This window comes from Myxocyprinus asiaticus, chromosome 6, assembly GCF_019703515.2.
Source record: "Myxocyprinus asiaticus isolate MX2 ecotype Aquarium Trade chromosome 6, UBuf_Myxa_2, whole genome shotgun sequence".
Lineage (NCBI taxonomy): Eukaryota > Metazoa > Chordata > Actinopteri > Cypriniformes > Catostomidae > Myxocyprinus > Myxocyprinus asiaticus.
The window spans coordinates 33525495-33538556 of record NC_059349.1 but is presented as its reverse complement, the minus strand read 5'-3'; positions in this window follow the sequence as shown (position 1 = coordinate 33538556).

Here is a 13062-nt window from a genome sequence, read left to right as displayed (position 1 = left end):
CAGCTGTCAGTGAGCTCACAACTGGGAGTGCAGAAATCTCAAAATAAGAGTCCCATGTGTATTTCGGACTTCTTTATAATTAAAAGTCCAGTATTGTGTACCACTTTTTTTTCCTTCTGGTAATTATTGATGGGTATTGGAGTAGCACAATAAACTGCATCTGGAATTTCATTCAATGTGCACTCTTGTAGTCTCTGTGTCTGGTAAGAAAGGCTAAGGCAATATTTTAAAACAATTTAAATATATATATATATATATATATATATATATATAAATATATATAAATCAAGCTTTTGACACTTAGGACAACTGAGGGACTTGTACACAACTATTCCATGCAAGGTGCCAACATTCATTGATGCTCAAGAAGACAACACACTACTATATGCATACTATATGTAAATATCTGTAATGTACATTCTGAAGAGCAGTACTAAATAAGAAAATTATTTTATCTCAAAGGGGTGTGAACATTTGAGACAAAAGGGAATGCAAACGTATCTTCTCAACTATGTATACTGTTTATTAAACCTCCAATTAATGGGTTATCCGCTGTCTTCCTTCTGCTTTCCATCTTGTTTCTGAACAGCAATCTAAATCAAGCAATTCTGTGATTTGGCTATATGGCTCCTTAAAGTTTCTGTTTAGGAGCCAATGGCTCCCAAGTCATTTATTTAGTCTGGAGCCCTGAAATCACAAGTTATTACTTTTGTCATTTCCTAAACAGAAAATTGTTAAGGTGTTTTAGATTTTTTGTCAAATTATTGGAAGTATGCTTACTCAAAAGTACTAGGAAATTCTATCTTTAGATGGCTCCTTCATAATTAACAGAAAGAAAGGGAGAGAAAACTTCCTAGGAAGAGGTTTTCACACTTTGCAAACTCTGAGTTGGAAACACAGCAATGAGAAACCCAATGTATTGTTATCAATTTCAAAAGCCCCTCTCAAGAGAGTGCTTATAAAAAGGGCGGTGGCATAAAACTATTTAGAGTCTGACTTTTCAGTCCAAGCGCATGTTTTTTTCCTGGATGTAGGGTGTTTCTGCTATTTTGGCCCTTGGCTATTTTTAGGCACCAACTGGTTTCAATTAGATTATATAACATTGTATGACTGGCGGTGCAGGGCATACAACTGGACTTTTTGAACAATGGCATCTTGAATCTAACAGAGCAAGAATATGACTCAAAGGTGGGCTATATGCGTACTGCCCTGGACAAATCATATGAAGCAGCAAGTTATTGGACTAAACACATCATATAACTCGTGTCAGGTTTATCTACAAATCAGTAAAATTACATGAACTTTCACAGCCTGTTCTTGATGGCTTTTTCTGAGATTTATGCACAGGATTCATTGAAGGGCCACATGATTTCCGAGATGCAGAAAATGCGGACAGAAACCAGGGCCGTAACCACAATATACATTGAGGGGAACAAGTCCCCTCCAATAATCAGATATGGCCAGATTGTCCCCCCCAATATTTGATACCCTTTTTGCTGTTCTGTTGCAGTTCATTATGCACTGCTGTCTAATTGTCATTAAGTTGTTGCAGGAATAGCACAATGGTTTAAAAAAAAGTGTAATTTTTTAGTGTGCTCTGCAGTCTAACACCGCTCGTCAATGTCATTTGAAATAGCCAATCAATTCAATGAAGGTGTGACTCAAGTTTAAGAAGCTAAGCGGGAACCTTGTGGATTATTTATATTCCAGCGCCACGTATCAGCAGTTAAGGTTAAGAGTGTTTGTGTCATGTAAGATGCAAGTATCTAACTAAACATACAATGTTTGCCCACTGTTTTATGATTGAAATGTACCGATCTGACAGTAATTTCGAAGGGTGCAAACTATATTCACCTTTTGGCAAAATGTGCCATTTCGAATTTAAAATATGTCATGTACAGTACGTGATTCATGTCATTCATAATTGTGAATGTGAAAACATTAACGGAGCCGTTTTCAGCATATCAGGCTTAAGACAGAGCGAACGTGTGAATATTGTAAAGGAATTGAATGAATGTTATCTGGCAAGTTTCTGAAGTAGCTTTTTAGAAAATTCACTTGACATTGTCTAAGATAATGATTTATAAAACACAAAGTAGAGCTTTATCACCCATAGATTAGAACTAGAACATAAGACCTGTAACTTCTGGCTTCCACTGAGTTTTTAGGTTGTAGCAGAGACAGTGTAATATATTGTTAATGCAAATATTATTAGGCAATAATTTACAATCAATTTAAGATTTTCTAAATAATTTCTTTGTCTTTAATTCATTCTAAATTTTGTACATCATCTCCTAAAAGTCTTCTTTTAAAAGAGACCATTTTATTTTGAGTATGTCTTGTCAGGTCTGTGCTCAAAAAACGAGCCACCAGTTAAAGTTGTTCACCTAAAAATGGAAAATGTACTTTTACTCACTCCTTTACTCACCCTTATGCTGTTCATAACCATATGCTGTTACTTTTTCAATATGAACTTTTTCAATACTTCCATACAATATATTTTTGTATGGAAAAGAGCAGCGTTAGGATTCTTGAAGATTGTGTTAAGATTCTCATGGGGGGAAAAAAATGAGGGACAACTTGAGGGCAGTAAATAATTTTGTGTATTTTCTTTTTGCTAGCCAGCTGACACAGTCATGTCATTTTACAGATACATCAGTGATGAAAAGAAATTAAAATTATATTCATCTTTTCTTTGAGACATCATAAAAAGAAATAAAAGATGACTGAAACAGGTGAATTGCTAGCAACGCAGACACAGTGTTTGTCTTGTACTGTGTGAACTTAAAAAAACAACTTATCTTTTAAAACCAAAAATTATCAAATTTTGGGCCTTTATTGCATTTAACGTTTTTAGTCAGGACCAAAGAGTACCATTTTTTTATGACTTAAACACCCGTGACCCCCCCACCCTTCAAGATATCAAGATATGTTATAGTGTTATGATTATACCACAAAAGGCTGAGATTTAATTACATACATATACAGTCTGCATGTGTAGCGTGCTTCGAAGTGATTCTGTGAAGCAGTCTGCTCATATATTGAAAACACCACATAATAAGCATCATGTACGCTTTGTGTGTGAAATAGATGAGAGAGAACAGAGTGCTCATTCACTGTAAAGCATGCAACACATTAAGCCTGGGCCTATATATTTAATTAAATCAGCCTTTTGTGGTTTAATTAGCAGATTAGGCATGCAAAGTTTTCATAAATGCATTAATACTGTGATGCTCTGTTTTGCAGAGGACAAAAAAAAAAAACTCCAATGTTGTGTTTTGGATTGATGCGAGGATTCGTATAGAAGCAATTCATTTTAAAAGTAATTGTTATATTCTCATTTGATTAAAGTTTTATTAATTAATTTGATTAGACAGCCTTTTGATGATTGATTTTAATTGATCATTAAAACACAGAATTCAGAATTCAAAAGGACCTAAATTCATTGGTTAGAAAACAAGAAAAAACACTGATTTCAAAATATCTCCTTCCTAGAGCTCTACTAAGAATTGGAAAGCCTCCATGGACTCTTGGTCTGCTTAAATGCACAAACATCTCTCTCAATTTTGACTTAAGAGCAGAAAGTTGGCCAGTGGCCAACACAACAGCAATACGAGTTATAAGGATGCTGAGATGAATTCTCAAGTGCACAGAATTCATCTGGGACATGTGGGTCTGTGACACGTGGCTGAAACAAGACTCCCAAGAGCGTCTCTTAGAATAAAAAAAATAAAAAATTTCCAAGAAAACTATGCATGGAAGAACTCTTCAAGTCCTGCTTCCAGGAAAAGTCTGTCTGGGACAGTTAGTGCAGTTTGGCCAGTGAAATGGATCTTCACACAATGCACCAGGATATGACCCATAAGCAGATCCACGAATCCCTCCCAACAAATGAAAGTGATGCCACACCTGGAAATAACAACATACATTGGCTTTTCCAATAAAGAATCACATCAGCTGTTTGAGAATTACGTATGCTAGATTAAAATTCAAGAACTCATTCTTAGGATTCGCAGGAACTCATTTTCAGGACACAAGCATAGCACAAGCATAGCAAACATAGCAACAGCCAAGAAAACCCAAGAAACCACCTAGTAACAACATAGCAACAAAAAATCTAAATGCATGCAAGACACTTATATCAGTTTAAATCCATTCATGAAGCACTTTACCATTTAACCAATCTGACAAATGATTCTCTGTGAATCATCTGAGTCAGTTAGCAAAACAGACTACAAGGCAAGAGAGAGAAAAGGTCTGTATGAGGCAGAACTCCAGAATCAGTCAGGTTGAATCAGTCCTCAGGCCACTGGTAATGAACAGAAAGCTGGTTCCTTTTGTTCAAGTCTCAAAATTAAATAAAGTCATTATGGCTGAAGCTCTGCCTGAATAATCTGCTCACATGTAAAAATACCCACATTTACCGAAAACATCAAACTTTATTCATATTTAATTAAGGGTCTTATGAATGTAATTAAAAAAAAAAAAATAAAAAATAAAAAACATGAAAATTGCTTTCAGTGACCAGTGTTTCCCCTATATCCCTTGCGGAATTATGAGCGCCGCTGCTGAAATCTTACATTGTTCATTTAATATTCTTGACGCAACGTAACGCTTGCAAGCCTCAGTCAGCTGTGCGCTTCCTAGACTGCGAAAGAAACCCACCACATACACACAAATACATGCATGTACTCACAGTGACGTTACCGCATATCACACAGGTGTCAAACTCCAACTCACTTCATTTCATGTGGCCCGCGAGTTAATTTCTGAAACGAAGGATAGCAAGGGATTGGAATGCCTCAATGACCAATCAGTTAGCATTTCCTCATGAATATTTATGAGCTTCCCCCTGTCATCTTAACCTTATGTTTTGGAGCACATTTTGCTAGCTTCAAAAGTGAATGAAACAGTGCTACCCAGACCATTTCTCAACATGGCTCAATGGATAGAGCAGAGCAGATGCTTTAACTCATGGACCACGCAGATCATTATCATCAGTGCTAGACGCTACACAGATCAACTGTCAATTGCCTTTAGAAATTCCAGAGATGACTGTAGTTTAATCAGTAGAAGCCTTAGGAAAGTCATCTGTGAAGGAGACCCAACTTAATTCACTGCCAGAATATTTAAATTTAGCCCTATAAATATTAGGTGTTCATTTTATTCCACAGATGTTAATGTTGTTAATGAGCCCGTTTACATGCACATCAATATGCTGATTACTCTCCAAAATCAGCTCATTTAAAAAACCTGACAAGGCAAGAAAATCCGTGTTTACATGACATTTGAAATAATCACGTTATTCACTATTTTTGACGTCAAACCGTGACGAGGCATGCTCTCAACACGTGCCCACACTGGATGAGCCGGTAAGAACACCGGGTAAGGTGTTTACATGGCACACAAAATCAGCGTAATGGGCAAAAATCTACCCGTGTCGATCAGGTTATTCATTAGCAGTTTATGACCTTTACACCGATAAAGAAACGCAGTTTATTACATTTACATGACCACACGCATTGTTGTCTTATTAAGCATAATCATGTAAAAACGCACTCAATGTCATAATATACATCTGCATCCAAACCTCAAAACCAATGCTATTTTAGTAATTGCATGGGTGCTATCAAGGCAGGTACTGGTGCCACATTTTTAACCGGCCCTTTGAGGGCACACACAAAACTGATGTGGCCAGGCTGAAATTGAGTCTGACACCCCTGTTTTAAGCTATTTCACCACTGAAGCACAACAGCACCGCTGCTGAAAAAACATCCTAAGGGAAACACAGGTGACTGTAAAAATGTCTATTGACCTTATTATAATTAGTGGCCTACAATATTCTGATTACATTGCTTAAATTAATTACTTACAGAACTGTGATATTCATACACCTTTTTACATACTACAGATTAAATCCCAATTAAAATTAACGGCTGAAGAAAAACAGATACAGCATTGATCGTCAAATGTTCTGATTGTCTTCTATGTTGCAAAATGCAGTAAAATGTCTGAAAAAGTTATTGTCTGATTAAAGGGGCTTCGCGTGATTCGCATCAGCGTTGCCGAATACAATGAGCTCTATGGAGTGAAGCATTAGCGTCACCCCCAGCACAGTATTGCGCTTGCGTCAAACACTGTAATGTAGCACTCAAAGTTCAAACTATTTCCACTTTGACCCTGTTGCTGCTGAACTTTTGAAGTGGCAGGCAAAGATTAACGGACAATTCAGATGATTTAAAATTACATGGGTAGTGCCAAGGCTAAAATCAAAACAAGAAGTTCTCTACAATCCATTTTATGTAGATGTCAAAGCGGCACTTAACACTAGCGTTGAGCGGTGTGTTGAAGAACTGACACATATATGTATACACAAGGCAACTGAAACAAGGCAATTATGCCCCACATTCTATATGCCATATTCCCATATTTAGGGCCCAATGGTTTTCTCGTTGTGGAATACTATGATGGAAAATGCTAATAGTAAAGTATGGAATTTTACAGAATTTGACAAATTTGGGATAAAATTTGACAATAAAAGAAATTCAAATCACACTATGGCCAAGTCTGATTATTAAACCACAAAAGGATGCAGTTTAATTAAATATACACTCACTGAACTCTATGTTCCTAATAAAGTGCCCAGCGTGGACTTCTGCTGTTTTAGCCCATCTGCCTCAAGGTTCGACAGTTGTGCATTCTGAGATGCTATTCTGCTCACTACAATTGTACAGAGTGGTTATCTGAGTTACCATAGCCTTTCTGTCAGCTCAAACTAGTCTGACCATTCTCCGTTGACCTCTCTCATCAACAACACATTTCCATCCGCAGAACTGCCACTCACTGGATGTTTTTTGTTTTTGGCACCATTCTGAGTAAACTCTGGGGACTGTTGTGCGTGAAAATCCCAGGAGATCAGCAGGTTCAGAAATACTCAAACCAGCCCGTCTGGCACCAACAATTATGCCATGGTCAAAATCACTGAGATCACATATTTTCCCCATTCTGATGGTTGATGTGAACATTAACTGAAGCTCCTGACCCGCATCTGCATGATTTTATGCATTGCACTGCTGCCACATGATTGGCTGTTTAGATAATAGCATGAATATGTAGGTGTACAGGTGTTTATAATAAAGTGGTTGGTGAGTGTATAGTCTGCATGGTTTGCACACTTCTGAATGAGTGGTGTAATCCAGTCAAATGCTTCCTGAATTTAGCCTACTATTTATTTTATGATGGTGGATCATTCAAATATTTCATACAAATATGCATAAAATGGACCTTAATCTAACCTTGAAAGCGTTAACTTCCAGAAAGTATTATTTGACACCTCCTGAACAGGTTAAGGGGAAGAAGACAAAGCTGTTGGCCAGCTGTACCCTTACAGCCTTAACTGTTGTTTTGTATTGCCCTATAACCATGTTTAACTACTGTTTATTGTTTTAACACCCCCACAGCATTGCTTTTGTGTCACAAGGAAGAAAAGCCAATCTAATTGCCAAGTACTAAGATTAAAACAATGCAAGAACTCACATTCATGATTCAATTACAACAGACACCAAACATATGCTCACAACACATTTAAATGCTCAAGAAGAACTTATCACCACTTGGGCAAATGAATTACTCCATCAATCACACACATGACCTGCCTCTCACTGTGAGCTCTTGACCTTTGGCTGGCGAGACCACTCTTTATGGCTCTTGTCCTACATCAAGACCTGTGCAGGCATATGCTCAGAACCATTACATCGTAGTGACTCGTGGACATCAATACAGCCATAGCAAGACTTGTCATCTCCAACTACTGCCCCATCTGTGCCGGAGAGCTCCCTGCCAGTTAAAATAACACCTAATAATAATAATAATAATAATAATAATTCAAAACTTCCCCACCCTCCACCATAGGACATCTTGATAAATCAAGTCCAGGCACATTCTTTTTGCTTTAAAGCACTTCTCAGAGTGTTCACTATGTAACAGTTTCTGTACTGTAAATATAAACAATGATAAACAATTACTTCAAGCTCAATGCCAAAGTAATACACATTAGAAAGACTCCCATCTACTTTGATTAAAGGAATAGTTTATTCAAAACATTAGAGTTCTGTCATAATTTGCTTTACCTCATGTTGTCCTAAGCCTTTATGACTTACTTCCATGGAACACAAAAGGAGATGTTAGACAGAATGTTAAGCACTGACAGCCTCAATCAACATTCAGCAACACTCTTCAAAATTTCTTCTGTGTTCTACAGTTTGGAGTGACATACAGGTTTGGAATGGCATGAGGGTAAGTAATGACAGAGTTGTCATTTCTGGGTAAAATAACCCATTAAAGGAATAATCCAGGTTCAATGCAATTTAAACTCAATTTACAACATTTGCAGCACAATGTTGATTAAATTAATTTTGACTCATCCATCCCTTTCTTTCAAAAATCGAGGTTACAGTGAGGCACTTACAATGGAAATGAATGGGACTAATTTTTGTATGGTTTAAAGACAGAAATGTGAAGCTTATAATTTTATAAAAGTACTTACATTAATTCTTCAGTTAAAACATGTATTAATTGAGCTGTAAAGTTGTTTAAATTGTAATTTTTACAGCCAATTTAGGGTTTGTTGACATCACATTGTCATGGCAACAAAATTGTAAAATTGTATATAACTTTACACAGAAAAGGTTAGTAAGTGATTTTATCTAACCAAAACCATGCTAACAAGCATATTGTTTATTTCTTGTGATTATACTTTTGAAAAAGTGAGTATTATAATGTTAAAAAACAGGCCCCATTCACTTCCATTGTAAGCACCTAAAATTCTTTTAAGACAATCTGAAGTAGCTTATTATTAACTGAATTTAACAAGCCTCATTTCTTGTGTACATATATTCTCCTTTAATTTCTCTATACGTTATATGAGAACACGCAGACTGAGCTTTGATTACATAAATCAATTCCTATTTTTCAGTATTAGGTTTCACATTTGTGATTTGGCTTCTTTTTGTCTCATCCAGTCAGCGCACAAAATTAGCCAGAATAAATTATTTATCATGTTTGGCTGTATTATGTCCACACATCCTAATGTGTGTGTGCAGAAGAACATAATACACCTCTTTTTCTAATACTTACAACCACACAGAGAAAACACACAAAGACACTGGAACATGCACATGAACATACACAACCCACAAAGGACAAGTTACCGAGATCTCTCATTTCACGTTTTAGTAGCATTTATAAAATAGCCAGGAATAAACAAAAAAAGGAAACATTTTAAAATATAACATGACAGCTGATGACTAACTTGCCATTAAAAATGCTTCAAGGCCACGTGTTGGTGGGGGATGACGAACACTTTAAATGGCAGGAACCACTGGTGATCGTATCGTATTCTCCAGATGGCCAACTATCTCTTCTCCTATACAGAGGGTCCGGCCAGAGCAATTCAAACCTCCCTGGGGACATGCAGGGCTTGTGCGGAAGAGCCCTAGTCATTGAGTCCGCAACTACTCATCCCCACAACATGAAAGGGAAGGCCACTCACTTTGCCACAGCTACTCTTTTAGTCAGCCATGACGAGCGAACCCGCACTTGAGGAATTGCTATCTGATCCACAAAAGACCTGTAAATGACTGGGAGATAAAATATGTGCCATCTGATCTCTTCCTGCCTTCAAATTAGCTCCTAAAGTTATTGCTGAAACTTTCTTTGTTCACCTTCATTTTTACAGCTACAATGCAACATCTCAAGATGTTTATGGTAGGGCATCTTATTGATGCGGTTGAAACGCATTTACAGTGAGACTTAAAGGACAGTTCCGGGTTCTAAACAACTTAAACTCTATTGACAAAGCTTGTTGTATGTTTGCCCCATAAACTTACATTGTAAATGGATTTTTCAACACATTGTTGTTTGTTTGTTTGTGTTTACAAACTGAGGTATGAATCATTTTCTGTGGTATTTTCTGCTGTTGATAAAGTATAAATAGTATGTAACATGAAACTTTGGTTGGGAACTGAGAACTGGTTCTTATTTCAAAAATAAACCGTATGATTTTCATTACTTTCGTAACCATTAACGGTTCTTTAATGTGCGTTTTTTTTTTTTTTGTCGATGCAGACGGAACATTGTACTACAATAGCGCTGCCCATTTGCTGAATCATCAGAGCGAAACAGCACGACAAGTGTGGTCTGATTCCCAAATGAATTACAATTCTTTTGAATCTAAAGACAGACTGCTGAGGGCAGTAAATGCAATAAAAACTTAATTTCTAATTTTCAAATATTGCTTCCTCAAAGTAAGAAGCATTAATAGAACCGTTAAGGAATTGGAATAGTTAAGAGAAATCTGAAGTGGAATTCCTTACGATTCCCATCCCTACATGGAATATTTCTTTAAAGGTGAAGTGTGTAATGTTTTTTTTTTTTTTTAATCCCCTTTTCTCCCCAATTTGGAATGCCCAATTCCCACTAGTTAGTAGGTCCTCGTGGTGGCGCGGTTACTCACCTCAATCCGGGTGGCGGAGGACAAGTCTCAGTCGCCTCCGCTTCTGAGACTGTCAATCTGCGCATCTTATCACGTGGCTTGTTCTGCATGACACCACGGAGACTCCGCATGTGGAGGCTCATGCTACACTCCGCGATCCACGCACAACTTACCACACACCCCATTGAGAGCGAGAACCACTAATCGCGACCAAGAGGAGGTTACCCCATGTGACTCTACCCTCCATAGCAACCGGGCCAATTTGGTTGCTTAGGAGACATGGCTGGAGTAACTCAGCACACCCTGGATTTGAACTCGCGACTACAGGGGTGGTAGTCAGCGTCAATACTCGCTGAGCTACCCTGGCCCCAAAGTGTGTAATGTTTTAAATGTTAATCTTTTCAATGTTTAAATACATTCTCCTCTCTCAGAATGTGCAAAGTAAGCCAAACACAGGTTGCCTTCTTCAAAGATCGTAAAACACTGATGTAGTCCAAAAAATCTTCTTTTCCCTCCCTTTTTACTTTTAATTTTTTCTGAATTCCATATTCAACAGTTTAGTTTAATTTTACAATCACAATGTGTTTAATCAAATGAATAGATTAAAACATTATTTAAATGAAAAAAGTACTTAACCTCCCTAAGATCCTTACAGCACAGCCCAAAAAACAACACTGTTGTACAGCGGTTTATTTGACAAAAAATAACTTCAGAGCAGAACAGATGTGAGATATTAAATATAATAAGATATATAAAAGCCCGGTAAAAGCGACAGTTATTTGCACGCACTGTCTGCGCTGGTTTAGCACCTGATTCACTAAAGAAATTATACAGATCAGGCAACAACGCATATTTTTGTCATGTTTTATATTCAATTCCAATTTTATGACTAGATTCTGTGATTCCATCTGCATTTTTGGCATCGCAGAAATCCTAGGGCCCTAACATGGTGTCTCTTTGGCTCTCACAAAACACTGCTCTGCTTGTGGCTCAAGTGTAGGGCGGGACTACACGTACCTGTTTGGCAGAGGGAGTTTGTGTAAAACCTGTATGGAAATAATAATTGTTTCCGCAATTACATTTGGTACCGCTGCAGACCTTTATGTTTAACAAGGCCTGTTATAAATAGATGATGGGTGAGCAAGAGTAATAGGACAGCACAACTCAGTCCTCTGACAACTTTTATAAATCACGTAACACATAACAGCTGAGCACTTGGCTAAATACTGCAGCCTCTTATGGAAGCCTGCTGCTACCGAAGATTGAGTTTCATATCAATCCCTCAAGAGCTACCGCATACTGCGGAAGTGAAGAGAGAGAGAGAGAGAGAGCTGAGCTGCTTCCCTCAGTATTCAAAATCAGAATGAGCTTTATTGCCAAGTATGCTTACACACACACAAGGAATTTGTCATGGTGACAGAAGCTTCCAGTGCAAAGAGAATAGAAAAAAATATATACATATACAACATATACATACAAACATTTGAAATATACATATAAACATACATATGTAAACAGTGAAATAAGAATAAAAATAAGATGCAACAGATAAATATAGAGGAAACTACATTAGGGCAATAATAATGTTGTTCATATATGTTATATACAGATATACAGTTATGTGCAAGGTGATTTAATGTATTGTGCAGAATAGGTAGATATGTCAAATAAATATAAATGTAATATAAATATGAATTAATAGTTGAATATACACATGATTGTGCCTGTATATGTATAATGTGTGATAAGTAAATATAATTATAAAAAAAAAAAAAATTATAATTATAATTATAAATTATGATTGTATTGCCACGATGGAGAGTATTGGGGGCAGTTTTAACTGTTCATAAGGTGAATGGCCTGAGGGAAGAAACTGTTCTTGTGCCTGACTGGTCTGATGCTCAGTGCTCTGTAGCACTGGCCAGAGGGCAACAGTTCAAAAAGTTAGTGCGCTGGGTGAATGGGGTCCAAAGCGATTTTTCCAACCCTGTTCCTCACTCTGGAGGTGTACAGTTCTTGGAGGGTGGGGAAGGTGAGCTCCAATAATTCGTTCAGCAGACCAGACTATCCTCTGAAGTCTTCTGATGTCTGACTTGGTAGCTGAACCAAACCAGACAGTTATAGAAGTGCAGAGGACAGACTCAATGACTGCTGAGTAGAACTGGATCGGAAGTACCTGTGGCAGGTTGAACTTCCTCTGGCGAAGGAAGTACAACCTCTGCTGGGCCCTTTTCACAGTGGAGTCAATGTGGGTCTCCCACTTCAGGTCCTTCAGATCCTGTGAGATGGTAGTGCAGGAGGTGTTGATGTTTGTGTGAAGTAAAGGCCAGAGCAGGTGTGGGGTGTGAGACTGGGCTTTTCAAATCTACAGTAAAACACATTCAGGTCATCAGCCAGTTGTTGATTCCCTACAGTGTTGGGGGATGGTGTCTTGTAGTTGGTAATGTCTTTCAGCCCACTCCACACTGATGCAGGGTCGTTAGCTGAAAACTTGTTTTCCAGCTTTTCAGAGTAGCTTCTTTTAACCACTCTAATCTCCTTTGGCAGTGTGTTTATACAAGATCCTATAC